The 14,024-nt window shown below is 44.4% G+C and overlaps 1 protein-coding gene across 13 annotated transcripts in view; it reads right to left on the reverse strand.

Moving 5' to 3' along the window:
- Positions 1 to 14,024, reverse strand: part of LOC147014516 (ETS-related transcription factor Elf-1-like) — a 95,198-nt gene that overhangs the window by 46,011 nt on the left and 35,163 nt on the right. For 3 of the 13 annotated variants that reach the window (XM_085852515.1, XM_085852506.1, XM_085852507.1), the window contains exon 1: positions 6,155 to 6,352. The exons of 8 other annotated variants lie outside the window; for them this stretch is intronic. The gene's annotated coding sequence lies outside the window, so the exon portion shown is untranslated. Of the gene's footprint in view, positions 1 to 5,632; positions 5,777 to 6,154; positions 6,353 to 14,024 lie in introns of those variants that run through there. 2 more of the 13 variants (XM_085852518.1, XM_085852511.1) reach the window with 1 other exon arrangement.

Below are 14,024 nucleotides of genomic sequence, written 5' to 3' on the forward strand. Positions count from 1 at the left end.
CAGATGGGAGTTTGTCTTTGGACATGTCCAAGCGGTGTTTGTCTCCAGACGTGGCTAGATGGTATTTATCTCTGGATGTGTCTGGACAGGAGTTTGTTTCCGGACCTGTCCGAGTGGTGTTAGTCTCCGGATGGCTTGGCTCGGGATATGTCCGGATGGTGGTTGTCTCTGGATGTGTCCTGGCAGTGTTTGTCTCCAGAATTTAACTCCAGACATGTCCGGCCGGTGTTTGTCTCCAGGCAGTATTTATGGTATGACCGGTAGAAAATGAATTTTGGACATTATTTTGTTTCCATCTTCACTGTTGTTTTATGCAGAATCATTTTAATGAAACAGTATGAATCATAATTAAAACTGCACCACACATCTGCCTTCCCTTATTCTCACCTCACTCTGCCTTCCCTTCCCCACTACTTCTCACTCTCCTTCCCTCCTCACTCCCCCACCCTCCTCACTCCCCCACCCTCCTCACTCTCCCACCTCTCCTCGCTCCCTCTCCCTCCTCTCTCTTTCCCCCTCCACCTCCTCACTCTCCATCCTCTCTCTCCACCACCCCTCTCTCGCTTTTTTCTTCCCTCGTCTCAGAAGCGACGGGTGGTATTTGCTTATGGAGAATATTTTAATGATAATTGTGACATCATAGGTAGGTCTTGCGGTTTGGCAGCCATCTCAGGTTAAAAGCAAAAAATTTAAACGTTATATCTCTGAAACCGCTGATCGGAAAAAAATTGAAACTTAGCACATGACATTCTACTGCCAATGGGGAATCAAGGATTGTAAGAATTATGTCATCGGCGAAGTGGTTGAGCAGTCATAAATGTTTTAATCAAAATCCTTGTTTACCCTTGATATTCATTCAGTGTGTATGTCCAGGCCACAACATTTTTACCAATTGAGCTTTTGTCATCAAATCTTCAACAAACCTTTATTATGAGATTGTGGAGAACAAAAATTAATAAAATGTACAATTTTTTATTTTTAACTGTCGTTTTTGTCAAGTTAAGTTTGAGTACAAAGCGGATGGGCTTTGCATTTTGAGATGCTTTATCGGTATTATTATTATTACGAGAAGCACCCGCTTCCTCCAGGAGCTGCCAAGGGGGTCATGTTGTTATCTTTATGATTATTAATACCGTAGCAGAGTACCCACCCTGTGGATGATCTTATTCCGAGCGTGCAACATGTTCTTCTGACACATCCTTTTATTTGGGAGATGTATAGACAACAGAACGCTGCCTCAATCACTCCAGAAAATAAAAATAACCCGGGTTACGTATACGAAGCAACAACATGCGTACTGCTTTTGTGAATATGCAATACATTGTGGTTATATAGCTTGGATAATTCCAATTGCACCACCAAAACCCCCACCCCCAAAGGAAGAAAATGCCAAGATGGGTGAAAAAAATTATTTTTTCTTTCAAAACGATGAAGTGAAACAAAATTTGCTCATGCACAACTTCAGAGTGCCCTCATTAATCCCTGAAAGTTTAAGCTTCCTCGGTCAAATCCTCTTGGAGGAGTAGATGACACATACATACACTTGCTCCATTCCATCCATCCATTAGTACCAGACTGTACAGAGCGCCAGTGCTGCCGAAGCAGTCCCCTGGGCTATTGGGCACAATCCTGGACAGGTTTCCACTCCAACACAGGATACCAGCAAGTTGGTACTTATTTTGCTGAACTCAGAAGGATGAAAGACTACGTCAACCCCACCTGGTATTAATTCAATGGTGGGGGATCACAAACCAACTATCCTAACTCTTAAGCCCACACCAGGCATTTGCTTCATTATACAGTACAGGGTAGCCCGAAAGTTACTTTACCCCTGATAAATTTCTCGCACTTCCCTCCGTCCCTTCCCCTCTACCCTCGCCTCCTCGCCCGCTATGGTTTGCGGAAACAATGACTCAGAAGAATGATGGAGCACATACAGATACAATGACAAATTAATTATTGTAAGTACTGTACAATAAAACCTGTATATTAAAAGAGTTCAAGAACAATGCTTCACTGGGAAGGGGTAAAGTGACTTTCAGGCCACCCTGTATGTATGTATATATATATATATATATATATATATATATATATATATATATATATATATATATATATATATATATATATATATATATATATATATATATATATATATATATATATATATATATATATATATCATTATGAATGTCTCCAGACTGTCATGAGGGAAGGTCCTGCTTTTTATGACCTATGCTGTGCTCAGATGCTTTTTACTACCCATATTGTGCTTTACTACTACAATCCTGGTGTTGGCGCAGTGGTTAGGGCAGCGGCTTGGGATCCAAGAGGTCCTGAGTTCAAGCCCCGTTGAGCCACTGAATTAATACACCAGGGGGTTGACTCAGCCTGTCATCCTTCCGAGGTCGGCGAAATGAGTACCAGTGTACTGGGCCGGTGTATACCCCGGTTAAAATAGGTGTACCATATCCCTGTGTCGTAAGAGGCGACCAGGGTTGCGTCAGGAAGGGCATCCGGCGTAAAACATGTGCCAAATCACTATGCGGATCATACGGATGATCCGCTGTGGCGACCCCTAACAGGAGCAGCCGAAAGAAGAAGAAGAAGAAGAAGAAGGGGTTGACTCAGCCTGTCATCCTTCCGAGGTCGGCGAAATGAGCACCAGTGTACTGGGCCGGTGTATACCCCGGTTAAAATAGGTGTACCATATCCCTGTGTCGTAAGAGGCGACCAGGGTTGCGTCAGGAAGGGCATCCGGCGTAAAACGTGTGCCAAATCACTATGCGGATCATACGGATGATCCGCTGTGGCGACCCCTAACGGGGGCAGCTGAAAGAAGAAGAAGAAGACTGTGCTTTACTACACTAAGCACTCCACATGGCAGGCTGAAAATGCTCAATCAAAATCACAATAAGAATAATAATCAAAAACACTGTTATCTTCTACTCTTACTCCTGCTACTACTTCTACTACTTTAATAGCCTCCATTAATCTCACCTTCTTGCAGGTTTGGCCCGACGACCTTTTCCCTCTCCAGACCCCTCCATCCCGAGCATGCTTTCTCAGCACCCCACACTAACCACCTCAGTTATGGTGTGCCCCTTCACCTCCTGCATCCATATCAATGGCCTCGCTGAGCACAATCTCTCTCCCCTCTCCTGATCAATCATCGTTCCAAATAACATGAACATGCTTCCCGTGCATTGACGCTAATGTCCCTTACTTGTACCCACATCCTCTTTCTTTCACTCAGAAAGATCACCTCTTTAGCAATCTCTCCTCTTCCTTTATCAACACCCAGGTGTCTGCTCCATACAGGAGAACTGGTCCTATTAATATTTAGCAAATCTTCACCCTCAGTCAAACCGGAATGTTTTGATCATAGGTCACCCCATAAACACTCCTTCACTTACCCCACCCCCTGCCCTCATACTTTCTCTTTCTCACATCATCACTGCAACTACCCCCTCCTCCAAAGTAGAACCCAGGTGCTTGACTTTACTCACCTGCTTAAACTCCTTCCTGGTCCTATGCCGAATATCCACATCCTCTCTTCCCTTTAAATTTTCACTTGTCCATGGCATTAAATTAGGGATGTTTCTCAGGTACATCCATAAGAATAATTCAAATAATCTAACAGAAAGATAAAAAAATTCGAAAGACTCACCTTTCAATCAAATTCAAATCTTAACCTCCATAAAGAGATCCATTTTCACAAAGTTATTTTATCTCTGAACCAATCATCAGCGGCCCGTGCCCTCTCTCGCCCTGAAGTTTTTCAGATTCAAATCCAAACTACACAGCACCCCTCTTGCCCCTCCCTCACCCCCCTTTCTCTACTGCCCAAAAAACAAGTTCGCTGATCCAAGAGGTCCACGTCACCACCCCAGTTGAAACACTCATTTCCCTTTCCTCAAGTTCCACTGCGTTTCGCGATCTGAACTTCGATCGACGAAGAACATTCCTCCTTTGCAGCTTTGCGATGCCTCTGGGACATGGCAAATTGTTTGAGTGTTTGCTGCAAGACTGTATGGCAACTGTGTTTACGCAGAATATCTGGTTACGAGCCAGGTGATTGTTCAGGGCCCATGTCGATCCACCGGTTTCGTTCTCTTCTACAGGGTGGTGTGGTTCCTTTGAGGGATTGCTGCCGCAGCCACCTCTCCTGATGGCTAACGAAAGCTTTCAAACAAGGATAAACCTCTCAGATTGTACAAAGTAGGAGCTTTAAACTTCAATTCAACGTCCATCCGCAGGTGTTGAATGTAATGCTTTGAATGGCATGTGCAATCATGCTATTAAAATCCATAAAAACCTTTTGGTGGAACGATGTGTTTAAATGAGATAACCCTGGTGCACAGAGTTCCCACTTCCTTACCATTTACACCCTGTCCCCACGAAGTCCACCTTTCAAGGTCCAGGTTCTCTGAACCAGCAGTAAGTGGAACACACCCAGCACATATAATCCACCACCCATGACTCCTTCATCACACAACATGCAAATTGTTTGTTGCTTCATGCCTCGGTCACGATAGTAATTATAAGTCATGCAGCCAGCCTTCGCACAATGGGTGCTCGGAGACATACATAGCCAGTTCAGTTTGTTTCGGTGGCACATTCTCCCAGGACTGACCACACGAGCTTGATGTCGTGCAAGCATGAACGGTCACGTCATGTCTCAGACAGATGGCTGTTTTGATCACACCGAGTCAAGGACTGGCCAGAGTAAACAGTGGAGCATGCAGTCCGGCCTGATGCTACAGGGGAAACTCAAGTCTATGCCAGGGATGAAGCCTCTCTTTATAGGACCGAGACATTTGTGCACGTAAAAGCATCTACTTCAGAACTATAAACCATAAAGCACGGCAGATTAGTACAGGCTCTATTATTTGCACAGAATAACATCTTTCCCATAACCTAACAAGAATTTCCACTTTGTAGCAAGCATATTCACAATTACAGACATTTCTGAGAAAGGACGTGACATTGGGGAAAACTCTGAAGTTAGGAAACAACATTTATATTTAAGGTGCCATTGTTTGCACCTTGAATTTGCAGGTCTAAAGAGAGATGGCAAGGAAACCCGAAATGGACAATCGTGCATCATGTTCTTCAATCGGGTGAAGATGTCAAGCATGACCAATCCACGGAGAACACACCTCATCTGCACCAAAAGCACCTGCACTCAAACTCGGTCCAAATGCTCAAATTTCCATACCAATAAACCCTCGCTCCGGCCTTTTGAATGCATTGTGGCTCGGCCGCCTCACCTTACTGTTTGTCGACGAACAATAACACCCATGAAACCCGAGACCTTGATACTACGCGACATGAGCCATGAGCTCAGGCCATGCTGAGCCCAGGCCGACACCTTTACTCCATTCACCCTGAACGTGATTAAGTCAATGGGTGCAAGTAATGCTGCCCGAAAGCCAACAAGACATTTTGTCTTACAAACAATGGGAGGTCAGCAGGGACTGCAGTACCTGCTTCCATCAACGATCAACAATTGTTGCACAATGACTCGCTTGGGTCATTTAGGTTCATACAAAAAGGAAAGACGTTCTGATTTAAAAAAAAAAAAAATCTTCTCGCATTAACAACACCCACTGCATATGGACCACACTACCTTTCATGCAGTTGTGGACCTTAAGAGATGCACCGGTACACCAAGGCATCCACAAGCTCACCAAGGCATTCACTGGCACAGGGAGAGATCAACAAGAACACCAAGAAATTCACCGACTCATGCAAAGATCCTCCGATGCGTGAAAGAGTCCTCCAAATCTCTGACACGTGCGAAAGATCCACCGGTGAACCAAGAGATCCACCGGTGCACTAAGTGATACACTGGCATACCCATTGATCCACCAGCACACACATTGATCCACCAACACACCAAGCGATCCACCGGTGCACTAAGTGATACACTGGCATACCCATTGATCCACCAGCACACACATTGATCCACCAACACACCAAGCGATCCACCGGCGCACTAAGTGATACACTGGCATACCCATTGATCCACCAGCACACACATTGATCCACCAACACACCAAGCGATCCACCGGCGCACTCAGAGATGCACTGTCGCACCAAGAGATCGGCCGATAACAGAATGAATTCCTTGTATGAAAAGTAACTTTACTTGTTGGAGAAAAAAGGTAAATTTTCTGAGCCATTAACATTGAAGGCTCGCCAGGTCCCCCGCGCTCAACCAGGCAGCACACTTCGCACCATCCGAGGAATCAACCCTGGGATCATTTCAAATCGAGGGCTCCGTCCACCGAGACACCACCGTCATGATCACGGAACGCGCCCTGCCATATCACTGCCAGGCCACCTGATCATCCAGTCACCGGTAACTGGTAACCAATGGGCTCTCATCAGAGCCACAGCATATCTCCCTTGGCAACTGTGACATCACACATTCACTGTAGATTTCCTTTATAAACCTTTACTAATTTTACAGACTCAGTTAATGATTAATCAACGAAAGATCCTTTTGGAGAGGATATAAAGAGCTTGGAGGAGGAAAAACAATTCTAAACTATAGTCTTTACCTGGTTATTAGAAATAAAAACGACCATATAGTGTGCCTTAACTTGTTGTTTAGGTCATTATGTGTTAATCACGTGACAAACAGAAAAACCACAATGACTCGTCACCAAACGTTAAATTCCTTTTTGGTAAGAGGAACTGGTTGAGCAAGTATCACTCACGGTGTCAGGAATCCATTTTTACTCCACAACGATGGGTTTACAATGTCATGAGTTAGGGCAGTTCCATGATTTTTCCCTTTTTTGGAGATTGCGTTCGTTAGAGGGAAGGGGGCAGCACCCCCACCCCAAAGCATTCAAAATATTCCCTTTGAGTTTCTCACCCAACTTTTTATCTGTTGACAGTACATTGTATTAAACAACAGATCTCCTTCTTCGTCTTCTTGCGTATGGCAGCTTGACTGCCAGGTAGCTATCATTTCGTTAGCCAGTGACGATGCCACTAATGCTGTGCCCCAAAACCTGTATACTGGTACTCATTTCGCCGACCGTGGAAGGATGACAGACTGAGTCAACCCCACCTGGTGTTAATTCAGCAGCCAACAGGGCTCAAACTCAGGACCTTAAGATCCCAAGCCAGCCATCCTAACCAATGAACCAACACCAAGCTTCAAACAGCAAATAAACCTGGAACTCAAACGTTCCTCTTCCATCGCAATTGAGTTTATTTTAATGACAACATACAATTACATTATAATGTGTCTGTGATGAAAATAAAAATTGGTGAATCAGTTTACTTTGAAAAAAAAAACCCAATAACAAATGCTGGTTAGATAAAGGGGGGGCATCGGTGCTGCGGGGCAAGACTCATCCGAACCATCAACCCCAAACTCACCCCATCTCCTGGATCCACCCCTGCTCAGTGGAAAACTGGCAGGATCGATATTTCAGAAACAGTGTTACCTGTTGGTCTAAGGAGTTGAAGGTGCTGAGTTTTATGTACACTCAAAAACACGCCTGTCTTAGGTGTCCCTCCATCTGCACAAATGTCTCAAACCATACTCCCCCACGTCAACGTATCAAATAACAAAGCCGTTTAAGTTCATGCCTCCATACCAGGAAAGGCGAGCTAATCCTCCTCCAAAGAGCTTTTAGGCCAGAAGTTTGCACATTACTTGAAGAGAGGTTGAAATCATCTTAGATACAGTGAGAATCTGCTGGGAACAGCACAGTGTTCCATCAAACTTCCCTTAATCCATGTACAGTACACAAATACCCCAGATTACCAAAGCTCCCATAATCCGTGTCCACAAATGTAGTGGAACAACCAAGATTTTCCTTTTTGGGGTGTGGGGAGGGGGGAAGCGGTCGGCTAAGGTTACCTGCTTAATGAGTAAGTTGCAGAGGTCCACAAAATATTAAAGTACAAAATCAAGGTGATGGGGTTCGAGTGCAGGAGTGTCATTCAGTCTCTACTGAGATGCCCCGACTGCAATGCACTGCCAGTAGTGCTAATCCAGTCAGAGGAGTTTCTCCCATACTTGAATCAAGGAGGGGACTCAAGCCCCCTGACACAGCTTCCTCCCCATGCCCCCCCTCTCTCTCCTGGTTTTACCAATGCACAAATACCCTACATTACCAAGCTTCCCATAATCCATTGCACACAAATACCCAAGATTTACCCAATGTCCGACAAATCCATTGGTACGCATAGACCCCAGATTACCAAATGTCCAACAAATCCATTGTACACATAGACCCCAGATTACCAAATGTCCAACAAATACATTGGTACACATAGACCCCAGATTACCAAATGTCCAACAAATCCATTGTACACATAGACCCCAGATTACCAAATGTCCAACAAATACATTGGTACGCATAGACCCCAGATTACCAAATGTCCGACAAATCCATTGGTACACATAGACCCCAGATTACCAAATATCCAACAAATCCATTGTACACATAGACCCCAGATTACCAAATGTCCGACAAATCCATTGATACGCATAGACCCCAGATTACCAAATGTCCAACAAATCCATTGGTACGCATAGACCCCAGATTACCAAATGTCCAACAAATACATTGGTACACATAGACCCCAGATTACCAAATGTCCAACAAATCCATTGTACACATAGACCCCAGATTACCAAATATCCAACAAATCCATTGTATGCATAGACCCCAGATTACCAAATATCCAACAAATACATTGGTACACATAGACCCCAGATTACCAAATGTCCAACAAATCCATTGTACACATAGACCCCAGATTACCAAATGTCCAACAAATACATTGATACGCATAGACCCCAGATTACCAAATGTCCGACAAATCCATTGATACGCATAGACCCCAGATTACCAAATGTCCAACAAATCCATTGGTACGCATAGACCCCAGATTACCAAATGTCCAACAAATACATTGGTACACATAGACCCCAGATTACCAAATGTCCAACAAATCCATTGTACACATAGACCCCAGATTACCAAATGTCCAACAAATACATTGGTATGCATAGACCCCAGATTACCAAATGTCCAACAAATACATTGATACGCATAGACCCCAGATTACCAAATGTCCGACAAATCCATTGTACACATAGACCCCAGATTACCAAATGTCCGACAAATCCATTGGTACGCATAGACCCCAGATTACCAAATGTCCAACAAATACATTGGTACACATAGACCTCAGATTACCAAATGTCCAACAAATACATTGGTACGCATAGACCCCAGATTACCAAATGTCCAACAAATACATTGGTATGCATAGACCCCAGATTACCAAATGTCCGACAAATCCATTGTACACATAGACCCCAGATTACCAAATGTCCGACAAATCCATTGGTACGCATAGACCCCAGATTACCAAATGTCCAACAAATACATTGGTACACATAGACCTCAGATTACCAAATGTCCAACAAATACATTGGTACGCATAGACCCCAGATTACCAAATGTCCAACAAATACATTGGTACGCATAGACCCCAGATTACCAAATGTCCGACAAATCCATTGTACACATAGACCCCAGATTACCAAATGTCCGACAAATCCATTGGTACGCATAGACCCCAGATTACCAAATGTCCAACAAATACATTGGTACACATAGACCTCAGATTACCAAATGTCCAACAAATCCATTAGTACGCATAGACCCCCAATGATCAAACCTCCTATGCTCCATGTAGACATAACTTATGTTTTGTAGACAAAGTCAAGGTTCATTGAAGAAGGAGAACACAGAATGGATCAGGATGCAACAGAACAAAACGAACAATAGAAAGAGAAGGGGGAAACACACCAACAGCTGGGTTGACGGACAAAATAGGATTTGGACAAATAAGTGATGTGGGAAGAATGAGGGGAAGGGGGCAATGCACGGGGTGGACAACATGGATACAGAAGCAAACCCTCAGGAAGGAAAGAGGGGGATTTCACAGGGGTAGAAAATATGATGGTTTTGGATGGGTGGGGGGTGATCTGACATGGTGGTAACCTGTAAGGAAGAAAGAAGACCTAAGATTGAAGAGAATGTTGAAGTTGTTTTCCACAAGTGGGGAAAAAAAGAGGAACGAATAAGGGAGTGTGAGCAGTGATTCTGGATTTTGGGAGTGAGCTGGTGGACCGGGTGTGCCCTGCAGAAACCTGGGGTGGTGAGGAGGTGGGGGGGGGGGAGGCAAAGTACGGAAATAGCCGAGGGTGCAAGACCAGAACGAAGGTGGTACAAGATAGAGAGACCACCAACCTGTTTGCAATGTAAAGTGACAGGCCCATAGACTCAGCTTCATCGCTTAAGATTCCAATGAAATTAAAGGCCTCAGTTTCCACAGCCTCAAGCTGAGCAAGATGTGAGGCAGGAGCGCCAGCCCAGATGAGAAAGCAGTATTCCACCAAGCTGCAGATGAAGGCCTTCCTTGAAGGTGGATAAGATGTCTGGTGTGCCAAGGACGGACTTTGCACAATGCAGGATGCCAAGTCAGTGACTGAGATTTGGAAGCCAACTTCAAAATGTAGTTTACCCAAGAAAGATCAATGTCGTTTTCCCAAAATGTAGCTTGAGTGACAGAACTTCTTCAAGAGGACTGTTAAGAAAATGGATGGGAACATAAAGGGTTTGCCATAAGGTTCTTTCAGAGAGAGAGAGAGAGAGAGAGAGAGAGAGAGAGAGAGAGAGAGAGAGAGAGAGAGAGAGAGAGAGAGAGAGAGATCTGTCAGGACTGAAAGACATATTCCAGATATTTAACCAGTTTGTTATTACCAAACCTCAACTTATCCATGTACGCACATCTCGTACTCCAGATTACCAAAATTCCCATCATGTTTGAAGTACAAAGATACTCTAGTTGAGCAAACTTCCAGTAATCCATGCACACAGACACTCCAAATTACTAGTAATAGGCATCCACAACCATCCTTGACCATGTTGTGGATAGCGATTGACACAAAATTTTCAACACAGTTGCTCCTACCCATGGATAATTTTTTAAACAAAGTTTCATGGTGATTGGATGGAAAATGCGGCCGGCGTTCCAAAAATCCATTTTCTGCAGGCATGGGTTGTAGGATGTTTCACACATTAGGAATAAATGGCCTCGCCTCGATCAGTCTCGTCCGAATTATGTTCACCACACACCTCAACAAAAACTGGCTTGAACTCTATGATAACCAGATGGTATCATGCCCGAAGTATTGGTTCGACAGCATAGTGCAGAGGTAATGCACCTAACTTTGAGATGTCGTCTGGGGTGAATTCCTGACCCTACGACAAACTGTCAGATTGATGCTTTGCAGGCAGGGTGTTGCACCACAAAGTGCACTGTCCTTCAGATGGACGTTAAGCCGGATGGGAGTCTTGTCCCTCGATAGGAGTCTTAAGGTGCATGCGTCCTCTGTCACCTCGCTCTCCCTCACTGAGTTCTTAATTCACCATTTTGTTCGGTCTGCTCAACAATGCCTTCAGTTGGAACAGGCCACCAGTTTATTAACAATAAAGCGCTCAAAATATTTCTTTACACTTTGAAAATATCATTGAATGCCTCATCTACATACCGAGGAATCGCTGTACACATCGCCTTTGTAAGTGCTACAGTTTTCAAGTTAGGATCTTGGAGCGATTTCATGCATTTTATGATATGATTTTCCATGATCTACTCTCACGGACTAACAGAAGGATATAATCAAAATATAATTTGAGTTTGGAGGATTGGATCACATGCACTAAATAACTCAAAATCTGAAAATGTTAAGAAATCAGCGATGTTTATTTTTTTGCGAATATGTGCCATTACCATTCAGCTTACTATCGCTTGCCAAGCTCGCCGTTCCTTATCAACCATTTCATTGGAGTGATTGTTTGAGTGCTTAAGCCACTTGCCGAGCATGCTGCACTGCGACAGTTGATAGGGGTGCAGCTCTTGTCCTGATCGGGATTTACAGTCGGCAGTTACTACAAGATAAAGGTACATATGGGTAGATTTAGATCTGTAAAGGGACTCTCCACGGATGTGTGTGCATGCCTGATTACGGGCAAAAGTTCCATCCCATATCTTATGATGATGATGATGGGTGGAGGAGGTTTCATCTTTCAACCTCAGCAGCCAAGGCCGGATTAACCACGAGGCCCGTGAGGCCTGGGCCAACGAAAAATATTTGGCCAACGAAAATTTCCGACGACGTTTTTTTTTTTCAGTCTTAATTATGTGACTCGACATGTGCAGGAAGGCTGAACACACCGTGAGGGAAGGCTGAACACACCGTGAGCGAAGGCGGCTGGCACACTGCCAGACAGTGATCGGCGACAGCGAGCGTGGGAACCATGTGATCACATCACAATCAGCCAATCACAGGCATCGCCACTATCGTCTGGTTGATGGGTGGAGTAAGGTTCGCACTGAGTATGAACATACTGGCACCCTCTTACTTTCCTGCGAGTTATCGAGCATCCTGACGCTTGCAGTTCTTCGTTTTACTCTTATTGGTCGTTTTTTATTCTTGACTATCGCTGACGGAGATATTCGGCACCACAACAGCGGTACTTGCAAACGCAACAAAAAGAAGAGACGTGAAACAGAAACAAAAAGACTGTCTGGATCCATCTTGAAATTTTTTTCACCTCACCAGAATCAAGATGAGCAAACGGAATGTGCTTGCAGAGTCTTCTGATGTCAATGTCGAGGGATCAAGTAATCTCGCACTGCATCACATTTCGAAAGCTGATGATACCAATACCATCGCATCGAGCAACGAGAGAAGAATTGGAACAACTGCAGCCAGTGCTGCGGCTCGTAGTTTCAATCCTGATCCTGCTGAATGAACTCTTTCCGCAGAACTCGTGGATAATTTCATCCAGAATCCTCCCTGCCAAGATAGGAACGCAGATTTTTCAGATACAACCCGAGTGTATCTAGATAAAACACGGTATTTTCGGCGCGAACACTTTCAGCGGAAACTCACAAACGGGGAAACGGTGAACAGGGACTGGATGCTGTTTTCTCCATCAAACGGTAAACTTTACTGCTCCGTGTGCAAACTCCTATGTCCAGACGGCGATGATCACGAAAGCCATCACAGTAATTTTCGAATCGGATTCAATTATTGGAGGAATGTCTCTGCCCGTCTCATGTCGCACGAGCGTGGGACTGCCCATATTCTCGCAATCAAAAAGTCGCTCGAAATGAAGGTGACAGACAGGATTCACACATCATTTGAACAGCGGTACCTCCACGAGGAAGCTTACTGGACTAATGTCCTGAAGCGAATTGTCGCTGTAATATCGTTCCTCGCCGAAAGAGGGCTTCCGTTCGGGGCACGACTGAGTAGCTGGGTTGTGCTAACAATGGAAACTATCTTGGTTGTCTTGAACTAGTCTCAAAATTCGATCCATTTCTCGCCCAGCTTCTTGAAGTGTATGGGAACAAGGGAAAGGGAAGTGTATCGTACCTGTCATCAACAATATGCGACGAGTTTCTCCTACTACTGGCCAAAAAGTGAAATCTACCATCGTGCGAGAAATAAAAGATGCTAAATATTACGGTGTTTCCAATCCATTCGACGCCAGTCGTTTCGCATATCGATCAGTTAACGGTAATATTTCGATATGTGATGCAAGATGGTAGCGCCGTCGAAAGGTTTCTACAGTACGTCGTCATTGAGCATCACGATGGTGAATATCTGTTTGGAAAATTGCAAGAGGTACTGGAAGCCAATGGGATTGATCTCATGGATTGTCGAGGGCAGTCATACGACAATGCAAGCAACATGTCCGGTGTCTATTCAGGCATACAAGCAAGAGTCTGTAAAATTAATCCATTGGCTCAGTGGGTACCAAATGCTGCGCACAGTTTGAATCTGGGAGGAGTCGCTGCCGCACAGAGTTGCTTGGAAGCCGTCAAATACTTTGGACTTATTCATGCCATGTATAAGTTTATGTGAGCATCTCCCCAAAGATGGGCCATTTTAAATAAGTCACTCG

Source organism: Eptatretus burgeri, chromosome 13 (genome assembly GCF_056783735.1).
Source record: "Eptatretus burgeri isolate ZD-2024b chromosome 13, Ebu_testis_v1, whole genome shotgun sequence".
Taxonomy (NCBI): domain Eukaryota; kingdom Metazoa; phylum Chordata; class Myxini; order Myxiniformes; family Myxinidae; genus Eptatretus; species Eptatretus burgeri.